Source organism: Salvelinus fontinalis, chromosome 3 (genome assembly GCF_029448725.1).
Source record: "Salvelinus fontinalis isolate EN_2023a chromosome 3, ASM2944872v1, whole genome shotgun sequence".
In the NCBI taxonomy this organism is placed as follows: domain Eukaryota; kingdom Metazoa; phylum Chordata; class Actinopteri; order Salmoniformes; family Salmonidae; genus Salvelinus; species Salvelinus fontinalis.
Window position 1 is genome coordinate 17,597,596 of NC_074667.1, and position 12,305 is coordinate 17,609,900.

At 41.3% G+C, this 12,305-nt stretch overlaps 1 protein-coding gene across 23 annotated transcripts in view; it reads right to left on the reverse strand.

The window, feature by feature from the left end:
- Positions 1-12,305, reverse strand: part of LOC129840290 (receptor-type tyrosine-protein phosphatase T-like) — a 448,617-nt gene that overhangs the window by 114,022 nt on the left and 322,290 nt on the right. The window lies entirely within an intron of this gene.

Sequence of the window (12,305 nt, forward strand, 5' to 3'; positions counted from 1 at the left end):
GCTTACATCTGCTACGACAGGCTCATTGTCCACCCTCCCTCCCAAAAGACTGGGAGGAGTGAGAGAGCATCCGGGTCAGTAGATTCAGCCCCACATCATACACCAACTAACACTCACAAGTGCCCGATTGACTGCCTATCAGCCGAACAATGTTCTTGTTATGCTTTTTCAAAAACAATTTTATAATAATAATAAAATAATTTTATTCATACAGATGAAGTTGGAAGTTTACGTACACTTTGGTTGGAGTCATTAAAACTTCACAAATGTCTTGTTAACAAACTATAGTTTTGGCAAGTCGGTTAGGACATCTACTTTGTGCACGACACAAGTAATTTTTCCAACAATTGTTTACATACAGATTATTTCACTGTATCACAATTCCAGTGGGTCAGAAGTTTACATACACTAAGTTGACTGTGCCTTTAAACAGCTTGGAAAATTCCAGAAATTATGTCATGGCTTTAGAATCTTCTGATAGGCTAATTGACATCATTAGTCAATTGGAGGTGTACCTGTGGATGTATTTCAAGGCCTACATTCAAACTCAGTGCCTATTTGCTTGACATCAAGGGAAAATCAAAAGAAATCAGCCAAAACCCCAGAAAGAAAATTGTAGACATCCACAAGTCTGGTTCATTCTTGGGAGCAATTTACAAACACCTGAAGGTACCACGCTCATCTGTACAAACAATAGTATGCAAGTATAAACACCATGGGCCCACGCAGCCGTGCAAATCAATCCCAGAACAACAGCAAAGGACCTTGTGAAGATGCTGGGGGAAACAGGTACAAAAGTATCTATATCCACAGTAAAACGAGTCCTATATCGACATAACCTGAAGGCCGCTCAGCAAGGAAGAAGCCACTGCTACAACACCGCCATAAAAAAGCCAGACTACGGTTTGCAACTGCACATGGGGACAAAGATCGTACTTTTGGAGAAATGTCCTCTGGTCTGATGAAACAAAAATAGAACTGTCTGGCCATAATGACCATCGTTATGTTTGGAGGAAAAAGGGGGAGGCTTGCAAGCCGAAGAACACCATCCCAACCATGAAGCACTGGAGGGGCAGCATCATTTTGTGGAGATGCTTTGCTGCAGGAGGGACTGGCGTACTTCACAAAATAGATGGCAATATGAGGAAATAAAAGTATGTGGATATATTGAAGCAACACCTTAAGACATCAGTCAGGAAGTTAAAGCTTGGTCGCAAATGGGTCTTCCAAATGGACAATGGCCCCAAGCATACTTCCAAAGTTGTGGCAACATGGCTTAAGGACAACAAAGTCAAGGTATTGGAGTGGCCATCACAAAGCCCTGACCTCAATCCTATAGAGATTTTGTGGGCAGAACTGAAAAAGCGTGTGCGAGCAAGAAGGCCTACAAACCTGACTCAGTTACACTAGCTCTGTCAGGAGGAATGGGCCAAAATTCACCCAACTTATTGAGGGAGGCTTGGGAATGGCTACCAGAAACGTTTGACCTAAGTTAAACAATTTAAAGGCAATGCTACCAACTACTAATTGAATGTATGTAAACTTCTGACACACTGGGAATGTGATGAAAGAAATAAAAGCTGAAAAAAAGAACTCTCTCTACTATTATTCTGACATTTCACATTCTTAAAATAAAGTGGTGATCCTAACTGACATAAGACAGGGAATTTTTACTAGGATTAAATGTCAGGAATTGTAAAAACTGAGTTTAAATGTATTTGGCTAAGGTGTATGTAAACTTCCAACTTCAATTGTAGTTTTGTGGTGCAGTGAACAAGTGACTTAGTGAATTTGTTTGTTGTACTCAGTCAATGGAAAATGTGACATTTGGATTATCTGTTTAGATTTTTGTGCTTACAGTTGTGTAAATGTACCGCGTACTTGTAAAAATTGCACCAAAGTGATAGAAAAAAACTGTAAATTAACCTGGGTATCAGGCCAAACCCTGGCTGACGGCTTCATGCGGTGCAGAGTCCGTGCAAAGCCAGTGTGTGTAAATGCACCCTGTATTGTTTTCCCCGGCCACTTGGATATTCTATGGGCCTTCGAGAAATGAAATGCAACCATAGTGGAAAGGGGTGACAGTCAATATGTAATTCCTCTGTCAAGGCTGGTTTGTCTCTTTTATACACGCTTGCCTGGGAGATCTACCATAGAACCAAACTGATTATGCTGTTGCGGTGGGGGAATTGGTGTATCGAACGCGGCTGGTCCTTCTTCATGGGGCAATAGGCACCGGTGACACTTCTTTGTTTGCCAGTGAGGTTGGAAATCATCTGGTGTTTTCAAGTAAATTTTCTCATGGAGGATCATGTTGGCTTAACTCTCTTGACATAGAAAAATGCACACTTGGATAAAATAACCCTGCATGAAATAACTGGGACCAGTGCAGTACAGTGATACTTCCACTATCTTCACAACTTGAAGCTGGATGGAGGTTAGGTCAGCCAATGCGAATCAACTTTACTTGACCTGACATACGCTTGACATTCTGTGGGCTACCGAGTGGAGCAGCGGTCTAAGGCACTGCATCTCAGTGCTAGATGCGTCATAACAGATCCTGGTTCAATTCCAGGCTGTATCACAACCCGCCGTGATTGGGAGTCCCATAGGGCAGCGCACAATTGGCCCAGTGTCTTCTGGGTTAGGGTTTGGACGGGGTAGGCCGTCATTGTAAATAAGAATTTGTTCTTAACTGACTTGCCTAGTTAAATAAAGGTTAAATAAAAAATAAATAAATACTGCAGTCTTAAAAAATCAATCATGTCAGTTCACAGCATGACAAATGACAGCTTTGATATGTCAAACTGTTATGACTGTGTGTCAACAAACTTTGTGAAAAATCTTACTGTCTGAGTGTCCCAGGACAAGACAGACACGTCAGACTGTCAAATATAACAATAACACTACTGGACCCACTCTGACCTTACTACCGAACTTAATATTCCACAGCTCCTTTACTAGTGTTTCCTGTGCTGCAAAGGAAACTCAACAGAATGAACAGTGCCAGGCTACACAGCCCCTTACACCAAGGATAATAGATGCGCATGTTGCGTTAGCACAGCTACAAGATCTGAATGAAAACGATTCAGATGGTGCGGAAATAAATGAATCATGACATCTCTGATTATTATTCTTCTGATTCTGAGCCCCAGCCTGAACCTACAGCTCCGAGGCACAAGCGCAAGAAAAACAGAACGCTGTCACTGCCACCACCAAAATGAAAAGGTGAGGAAGGGACGGCATCGTTTGGGTAGAACGAGCCATAGACAATACTATGGGCAGATTATCAGAACATCTCAAGCAAAAAACAACACCAACAACGCACTCACCAGCTTCCGTTGTTTATGTGACATGGACATGCTACAACACATCAGGGACTGTACTGTGGCTGAGGCGCACAAGGAGCAAGGAGACAGAGGGATCTGTCTGTTGATGAGCTGAAAGTGTTAATTTCAGAGAGATTATATGTTACCTCCATTTTCGATGACAAAAAAACAAGAACGCGACGGCTGGAAATTTGCTATGGTTGTCACGCCCTGACCTTAGAGATCCTTATTTATTCTCTATGTTTGGTTAGGTCAGGGTGTGACTCGGGTGGAAAATCTATGTTTTCTATTTCTTTGTTGTTTTGCCGAGTGTGGTTCCCAATCAGAGGCAGCTGTCTATCAATGTCTCTGATTTGGGGATCATATATAAATTGTCATTTTCCGTTTGGGTTTTGTGGGGGTGTTTTCTGTTTAGGTTGTTTCCCTGACAGAACTGTGTGCTTTCGTTTTCTCCTTTTGTCATTTTTGTTTGAGTGTTTTTGTGAACATTAAATCAGGAACACTTTCCAAGCTGCGCTTTGGTCTCATTCCGACGACGAACGTTACAATGGTATCCGACGTTTGGAACAAGTTTCTACAAATCAGCATTGCATGTTACAAACCAGGAGAGAACATCACATGATATAACAACATGATATAAACATGTGCTTTATAAAGGGTGACATGTTGTGCTGAAGGATGGCAATACGCTCTAAAGTGATGTCATGTTCGTCACATTACACCTAATCTCATTACCAAACACTTCCGTCTAAATGTGTGGAAGGTCTGGTGGACCAGCGTATCAAACTTGGCCATCACTAGTTAGGGTTAGGTTTAAAATAACATTTTAAGGGTTTGACCATCATTTGGACTGTGTTAAGTAGTGACAATGACAAATTCTTTACTCAGTAAGTTCACTCCTATAGAATTCTATGGTCACTCCCACTAAAGCCAACTTTGAATGGTTGATATCCCAGGCTTATATGTGCTGTGTTTGCAATAACCTGGGGACGACGTTAAACCAAGAAACACTTACCTTGATGAGACATTGAAAGTGTCTTTCTTCTGGAACCAAGTTCAAATGTTCCTCAGTACACAAACATGACAACAAAAATGAGCCATTTTGCTGGGCCCAGTCAGGTCTTTGACACATTTACCCACTCCCACGCTGAAAGCTAAGCCACAAAATCGTGGCACCATTGTAATAGGTTGTAATCAAGCTGTGGTCTCCAGCATTGGAACAGAAGAGGAATACCTGGAGCGGTAGTCTCAGGTTGGAATACTCCAAATAATCATGGTTCTGACACACTTTGCAGGTCCATTAACCCATTTAAATACCTCTGACACCCTACAGTAACCTGTGGATCATGAGAGAACTTTCATAAATCAGCAGAACGTTAGTAACCTATTTATTGACACTTTATGTAGTGTCCTGTAATACTTAGTTTGTAGTGAGACACCTTCGGTCACTCATAACATATCCATAAAGACTCTATATCACATGACGCTGTACTTAATTTAAAGTCAGACCCTTTTGGGAATATATAACACATACATAAACGCCTTGTATCACATGACACTGTACTTAATTTTTTTCATATTGGCATGGAAATCTGTCACCAATTGGATGGAAACCTAGCTAGTGAAAGATGTCTGAGTGTAATAATGAACATTTTTCTTTGACATCCCCTTTATGAGTGCCCCTTTAACATGTCTCTTTCTTGAGATAAAAGCATCTGCTTAGGTCCGAAAAGATCCACACTGCACACACAAGCACAGGCATATACATTGAGTGTAGAAAACATTAAGAATAGGTTGCTATAAATCGCATTAAACCGTTATATAAGAGATTCTCCTAAATTTTAATAGTCCAGTCATTTATACACTGAGCGTACAAAACATTAAGGACACCTGCTCTTTTCATGACAGACTGACCAGGTTAATCCAGGTGAAAGCTATGATCCCTTATTGATGCCACTTGTTCAATTCCCTTCAATCAGTGTAGATAAATGGGAGGAGACAGGCTAAAGAAGGATTTTTAAGCCTTGAGACAATTTAGACATGGATTGTATATGTGTGCCATTCAGAGGGGGAAACATTTAAGTGCCTTGAAACGGGGTATGGTAGTAGGTGACAGGCGCACCAGTTTGTGTCAAAAACTGCAATGGTGCTGGGTTTTTCACGCTCAACAGTTTCCCATGTGTATCAAGAATGGTCAACCACCCAAAGGACATCCAGCCATCTTGACACAACTGTGGGGAGCATTGGAGTCAACATGAGCCAGCATCCCTGTGGAACGCTTTCAACACCTTGTAGAGTCCATGCCCCGACGAATTGAGGCTGTTCTGGGGGCAAAGGGGGGAAGGGGGGGGGGGGGGGGTGTTCTTAACATTTTGTACACTCAGTGATACCATAACCCAGACACTGAACTTTGGAGGAGAATTGAACTTTGGGAGGAATTGCTTATGCCTATCCACCGCAATGGCATTTCACTTCTGATAGTCACATCAATTCAGCATCAGGGCACACTCAGCAGCCCTATGATTCCTGTATTTTTCTCTTTCCTTCCTCTTTCCCTTCATCTCTGTTTCTCCTTCCTCCCCCTCTATCGCTCTCTCTTTCCTTACTATCTCTCGCTGGTGTCTAACCTCCCACAGTCTGCCTTCACAAACCCAGCCTTGCGTGGAGCCCAGGGGAGAACAACCCATCGCCTGCCCCTTCTGCCTCAAATCATCCATCCACAGGCCCCCCGCCATATTCCAGCTCTGCGCGCGCACACACATGCACACGCACACACACACCCTCTCTATCTTAATCAGACACCCAGTGTGTGTATCCCCAAACTGGGCCAGGTCTGGAACCTGTGGGCACAGGGGTGGAATTGAAACCCCACCTCAGCATCAAGCCAGCTTATAAAAGAAAAGTGAGAAAGATAGAGAGGCGAGGAGGGGGGGAGAGCAGTGGCCAAGAGCTGATAGAAAAACCTGGAAAATAGGGGGAAATACTAGTGGTGCTTGCCTATATCATTGAGATATTCTTGTTCCATTTCTATGACCAGAACGTGATGAGGGAGATGATACAGAGAGAGAGGACATTTGGAATAATCTAAGATTTTAGGTTCCAAAAGCAACTCTTAGATGATCCTGATAGGGCCTGTGTAAGAATCACTCAGAGATTAACTTCTTATAGGGCAACTCCAACACTTTTAACATTTAAGTTGTTACTATGAAGTATTTAGTGATGCCCTACATAGTTTAAGTGCACTTTTATGATTTCGTATCTATTGACTGTTTAGTGATGGGCAAAACCAGAGTAGGATCCCTGAGATGACAAATAAAATAAATGATGGACAGTCAATTTCAGCTGTCTATACAGCCCATCTATAGTTTTCTGATCATATTGGAACTTTTTGCTACTGCATATGTTGCTCTGGTTGTCTTGATCTAATAACATCTGTAAATATTTTAAATAGGCACTCAAAAACCTATAGAATGATATTTATAGTCAGCTTACTCCAATATTTTTCTGTTGTTCAAGGATCACACCCATGATTCCATTCGGCAAAACCACATCACCAACGAAGTTGCAGCTCCCTTGGCCTTTCCAATTAGCCTACATTTTCGAAGTGAAGAAACGTCTTACTTTTATTCGTTCCAATAGGCCTACAGTGTTGTTGGATGGTTGCTTCGACAGGTGCAAAGGCTGTATTTGGCTGTTAATGTTAAAACCACTTTATTTCAGATGCAGCAGGGTAAGCTACTTGGCTAGCTAGCATTTCTAATGTTAGAATCACAGACACAAGTCTTCAAATCATGAGAGACAGGATTCCCTAGTGATTTGCCTGTACATTTCATAATAAATGTTGTTCACGCCTACATTTTATGTGAATGGTTGCTTAGGGATAGCCCCCTTTTTTTCAAATTTCGCCTAAAATGACATACCAAATCTAACTGCCTGTAGCTCAGGCCTTGAAGCAAGGCTATGCATATTCTTGGTACCATTTGAAAGGAAACACTTAGAATTTTGTGGAAATGTGAATTGAATGTAGGAGAATATAACACAATAGATCTGGTAGAAGAAAATACAAAGAAAAAAACAACAGTTTTTTTCTACCACCATCTTTGAAATGCAAGAGAAAGGTCCCAGTTCTAGCCATCACTCTGGTCGTAATTCCGATGGTGTCCACAAGATGCCATCAGTGTATGTGCAAAGTTTCAGATGGATAACTTGAAGTATGAGCGAACTACATGACATTTAGTGTGAAGTTACCCAGGTACATTTGGCAAATCGTGAAGGAGACATTTCCATTCATATTACATTTTTCTGCAAGAATATCGTCAAATCTGTATACTTGGACTTTGATTTAACTTTCTATTATTAGTAGCCATATTATAAGTTAAACATTTGCAAAACAACCAGTTTTCATAACTTCATAACTCTGAATATTCGTATAATTTTTGTCCAAAAGGAAAAGGCATGCTGTCGCAAAAGGTTAACACCTACATTTTGCAACAGATACAGAGTTTCTGGATACTCCCATAAAGCCCAGCTTATTGGCTATCTAGCTAGCTTTGATTGACCCCGATTGGTGCTTATTTGACAAAGATACAGTAGATCAAATGAAGACCGGCCGCGTCATCGTCGTGCCATGAAGGCGTCGCTCTCTGAACAAATTTGGTGTCCTATAGGATATACTACACCCATAATGATATAGTGAAGTCTGGTTACGTTCTAGGATCTCTGAGGAATACATACAAACGTGATTTGACTGGTTGAAACAATGTTTAGGGTTAGATTTTCACAGATTCCTTTCTTTGCAAATTGAACAAGTGATAATACAAAATCAATTGTGCATGTTATATGGACCTTTTTAGGATATTAAAAATTATTTTATCTAACAAAACGACACTTCATGTTATCTCTGGGACCCTTTGGATGATAAATCAGAGCAAGATTTCAGAATGTAAGTACACATTTCACCTTCAGAGGTGAATTTATCAAACCTATCGATGTGAAAACAGTGTTTTGTTGTTAGGAGCTCTCCTCAAACACTAGCATGGCATTTTTTCGCAGTAATAGCTACTGTAAATTGAACAGTGCAGTATATTAACAAGAATGTAAGCTTTCAGCTGATACAAGACACTTATACGTAGCGACATTTGTTGTTTCTCTAAAATCTGCGTTCGTGACACAAGGAGCTGCATGATTTATAACTGTCCCGTTGCCGTGATACCGATCCTTAAGACATTGGCTAAGCTTAAACTTGGCTGTTATTGTTGCAAACATTATTATTATTTTTACGGATTAGCTAGGGCTAGCTAGCTAGCATGGTAGCTAACCAACAGATACTGTAACTTAAGTCTAGCATTCGTTAGCATCTAAATTTGAATTATTTTTGTGAAATGCATTTGATTGGTGAAAATGCCATTAACTTATATACAGCATGATATTGATGCAAGCATTATAATATGATTACAAAAGTAATGTAAAATGCACTCATAACTTATGACAAGCTTCATCTGGGCTTGCTAGCCAGCTAAGCGAACTGCAGACTGGGCGGTGCATTGCATCCTGGGAGGTGAAATGCACACTGGGAACTGTAGTATACTGTCAACGAGGGTCATGCAGATGCTTCAAAAATGACAAAAACGACTAAGTGTAGAATGACTAACATATCTTACAGTAGTGCATATACACTAACAGCATAATAACTGGTTATAAAGTGGTGGAATTGTTCTTTAAGGATTAGATTGTAGTGAGGAGTGGAAGAAATAAGGAACATATGGATCGACAACCTTCAATTGCAAGGCAAGTCATGGCAATACTCCAATATCTATATAGTGAAGTTTGAAGGTGTTAAGGGAACACTATCATTCTCTAAAAGAAAAAGAGGCTTGTTTTCTTTCCGTCACTTATTGCTCCCCTAAGTGAATACTTACCAGAGAGACGGAGCACCTTTCTCTCGATTTAATATTACTCTCCATATAACTCTACATTAATTTGGGCATGAACTTGCTGTGTTTATTCCCTCTAATTTACAGTGGCTGATAAGTTCTCATAAATGTTTTTATGAACCACCTCCCTTGAGTGTTAGTTGGCTGAGGAACACAATAACAGAAGCTTGAGCAATCCAAAAAATGCGTCACCAATGTCACCCGAGTTCTAGGGCATTCTTGATAAGCATGCCCTCCATTTCAAAGCACCTGGCAAACCATCGAAAAAAACTTGTGAAAGCCAGAGGAGAATTCCGCATTCACCATTGCTAACCTGTCTGACAAAACTTGTTATGCATGGCTTAGACCTGAAAGGAGGCAGCCATTTGCAAAAGCTTTTTCACTGGGATGTTAATTAGCAAGCCTCAGCGGTATGAAGCAGTAATGTTAATAAAGGTAGCGTTCATTTTATAGTCTTATCCTGGAACGTTTTTACAGGCAGTTGTTTAAATGCTGCTTGGTTGAGTTGCAGATGCAGGTCTCTAGTTGGAAGACATCTTGTGGCTAAGAGCGCTAGCCTGAGCTGAATACCAAGTCCCTGTGGTGCAGCTGGTTGAACCGCTGTAGGAGACACAGACATCCACGGTGTCCTAGAGAGCTCACATCATTAGTCTGTCTAAATTGTGGTCCGACATGTCCTAATTTAGCCTTTCCAGGAACTAATGGTAAAAATTTGCAGTGAAGCTACATTTGTTATACTGATTGATGTGTTGAAATTACTTGATAATTACACCCTGTCCCTTAACAACTGAACAAAAACAAGACAGAATCAAATAAAAAAATAAAGTTGACTAGTGGCAACAATTGGAACCTAAAAGATACCCACCATGAGCACCCACTAAATTTGCCCAAGAGGCAAACAAAAGAAAAACCCACACCGAATTTAATGACAGGAAACAAACCAAAATGGTGGCACAAAACAAAATCAGATACAGGAAAGTTTGTCAAAAAATCTAAATAGGAAGCACGAGCTAAAGGTGTTAACCCTGCACATCTATCAAGACACTGGAGCACTGACCCAGCCACTCTTAAATAGCACCTGGACCAGCACAGGGGAAACATCATCCCACTAACGAGATGGTAACCAGCACAGGTGTAACACACTGACTAACGAGGTGACACCCATGGTGTGCCCTATGTGCTAACGAGCTATACGTGTTAAGTCCAACCTCAAAACATACATGGAAAAAACAAAACTTGTAATAGGAGAGAGGCATTGTGCTGTGAGATGTTGCTTTATCTGTTTTTATAAACCAGGCTTGCTGTTAACTGTACCTCAGCATTTTCAAAGCCAACACTTCTAGATGTTGGGCAAAAGCACAAAACAAATGTTTATATTCGCTCCCTGGTGGTTGGTACCACAGGAAATGGAGTAGGTGTGTTGTCTCCTAGTTGTCAAGCCTCAACATCACATCCTGGGGGGATACAACTGCCAAAAATATGCCCAGTCAGTCAATATGGCCGCCCTCCTCGCCACTGCTGTGTAGGGCATCAAATCAAATGTTATTTGTCACATTCAACAACAGGTCTAGACAAACAGTGAAACGCTTACTTCTGGGTCCTTTTCCAACAATGCAGAGTTAAAGAGTCTGGTCACTGCGGCTGATCTCAAGAAAGGAGCCTGGGGGACTTGATAGGCGAGGGTGGAGGGTTGTTTCGAGTGCATATTGGCAGTGCCAGGAGAGATGGAGCCTGCAGTTGGCACCGGCATGGGCTGAGGAATCAGCTGGCAGCTCGTTTGTACTGGGGGGCAGAGCATCCCTCTACCCGTCTCTCTCTCTCTCTTCCACTGTCTCTCCCACTCTCTCTCACACTCTCTTTCTCTCTCTCTCTCTCTCCTACTACATTTCTCACTCTCTCCCTCCTTCCCTCTTTCCCTGTCCAGACTTAGACTCTCCTCCCCAAGGCAATGTCTTTTCTTGCCATTTTTGTCGGGGAGCTTGGGTGGCATCACACAGCTTTGGAAAAGCCCGCTCTGGCTCATTTGATATGTACTCTTTCTAATTGGCACAATGGAAGGATGAAAGAATGGCATCTACGGGATTCCACCCGTGAAAGAAGACTTGATGAGCAAACTGGGGCTGCCATCATGCACAACTCAGTCTCATTGGTATTTCAAGCTGTAGTAGAGGGTAAGGGAAATGCACAGTACTGTCAGTATGTACATTACGCAGTCTCTTAAAAGGTGGAGAGTATAAGTGAGCAACAGTAATCAACATGTTTACATTGAGCATTTACATTTGTAACTGGCTAAATGGGAAAAAACCTTAAATGAAATAATGATGGGCTGCCGTACCTTGAAGCCACGGAGTGACAGTTAAGCTTGATGTAAAGCTAAAAAAAATATGTTCTCTAACCTGAATTTAATGGGGCAAATTATAATGGAAAATAGTCACAGAGGTTTCGACAGAGTAACAAATTACTGAACAAGAGAGGTGGAAAAAATGCCTTATCTTTGATGGCAGGTCTAAACTACCAAGCTAAATCCATATTTTATGCATTACTTTTTATTTATTTATCTGGGTCATGGTCTAATGTTGTTCTGAGTGTTTTCTCACTGAGCCTGAAACCTACAGATTGAATTGCCTGATATCCAATCAAATCATGAAGCCGATGTGACCAACGCTCAGGCAAGCTAAACTGCATTCTGGGAAAACTTGAGCGTTGGGAAGGTGCTGCTTATAACGCCAGCTGATGCCCCCGCCAAACAAAGTCGCAGAGGTGGAAAATGATTTAACAGTCCTCTGGTCTTAATCTATTTTGAAATCCATTTTGTAGTCAAATTTGGTTTTACGATTAAGAAGAGCTTGAGAGCCATACATTTGCATGCTGTCTACGAAGAAGAACAGTCAAGATTTTGAAATCCCTTTTTACATTTTATTGTATATTCACTTGGCTGATAGGTATGTATTATGTTAGGTTTGTACTAGACACAGGAGCCTGCTGCGGGGAGGACGGCTCGTAATAATGGACGGAAAGGATCAAATGGAATGGCTTCAAACAC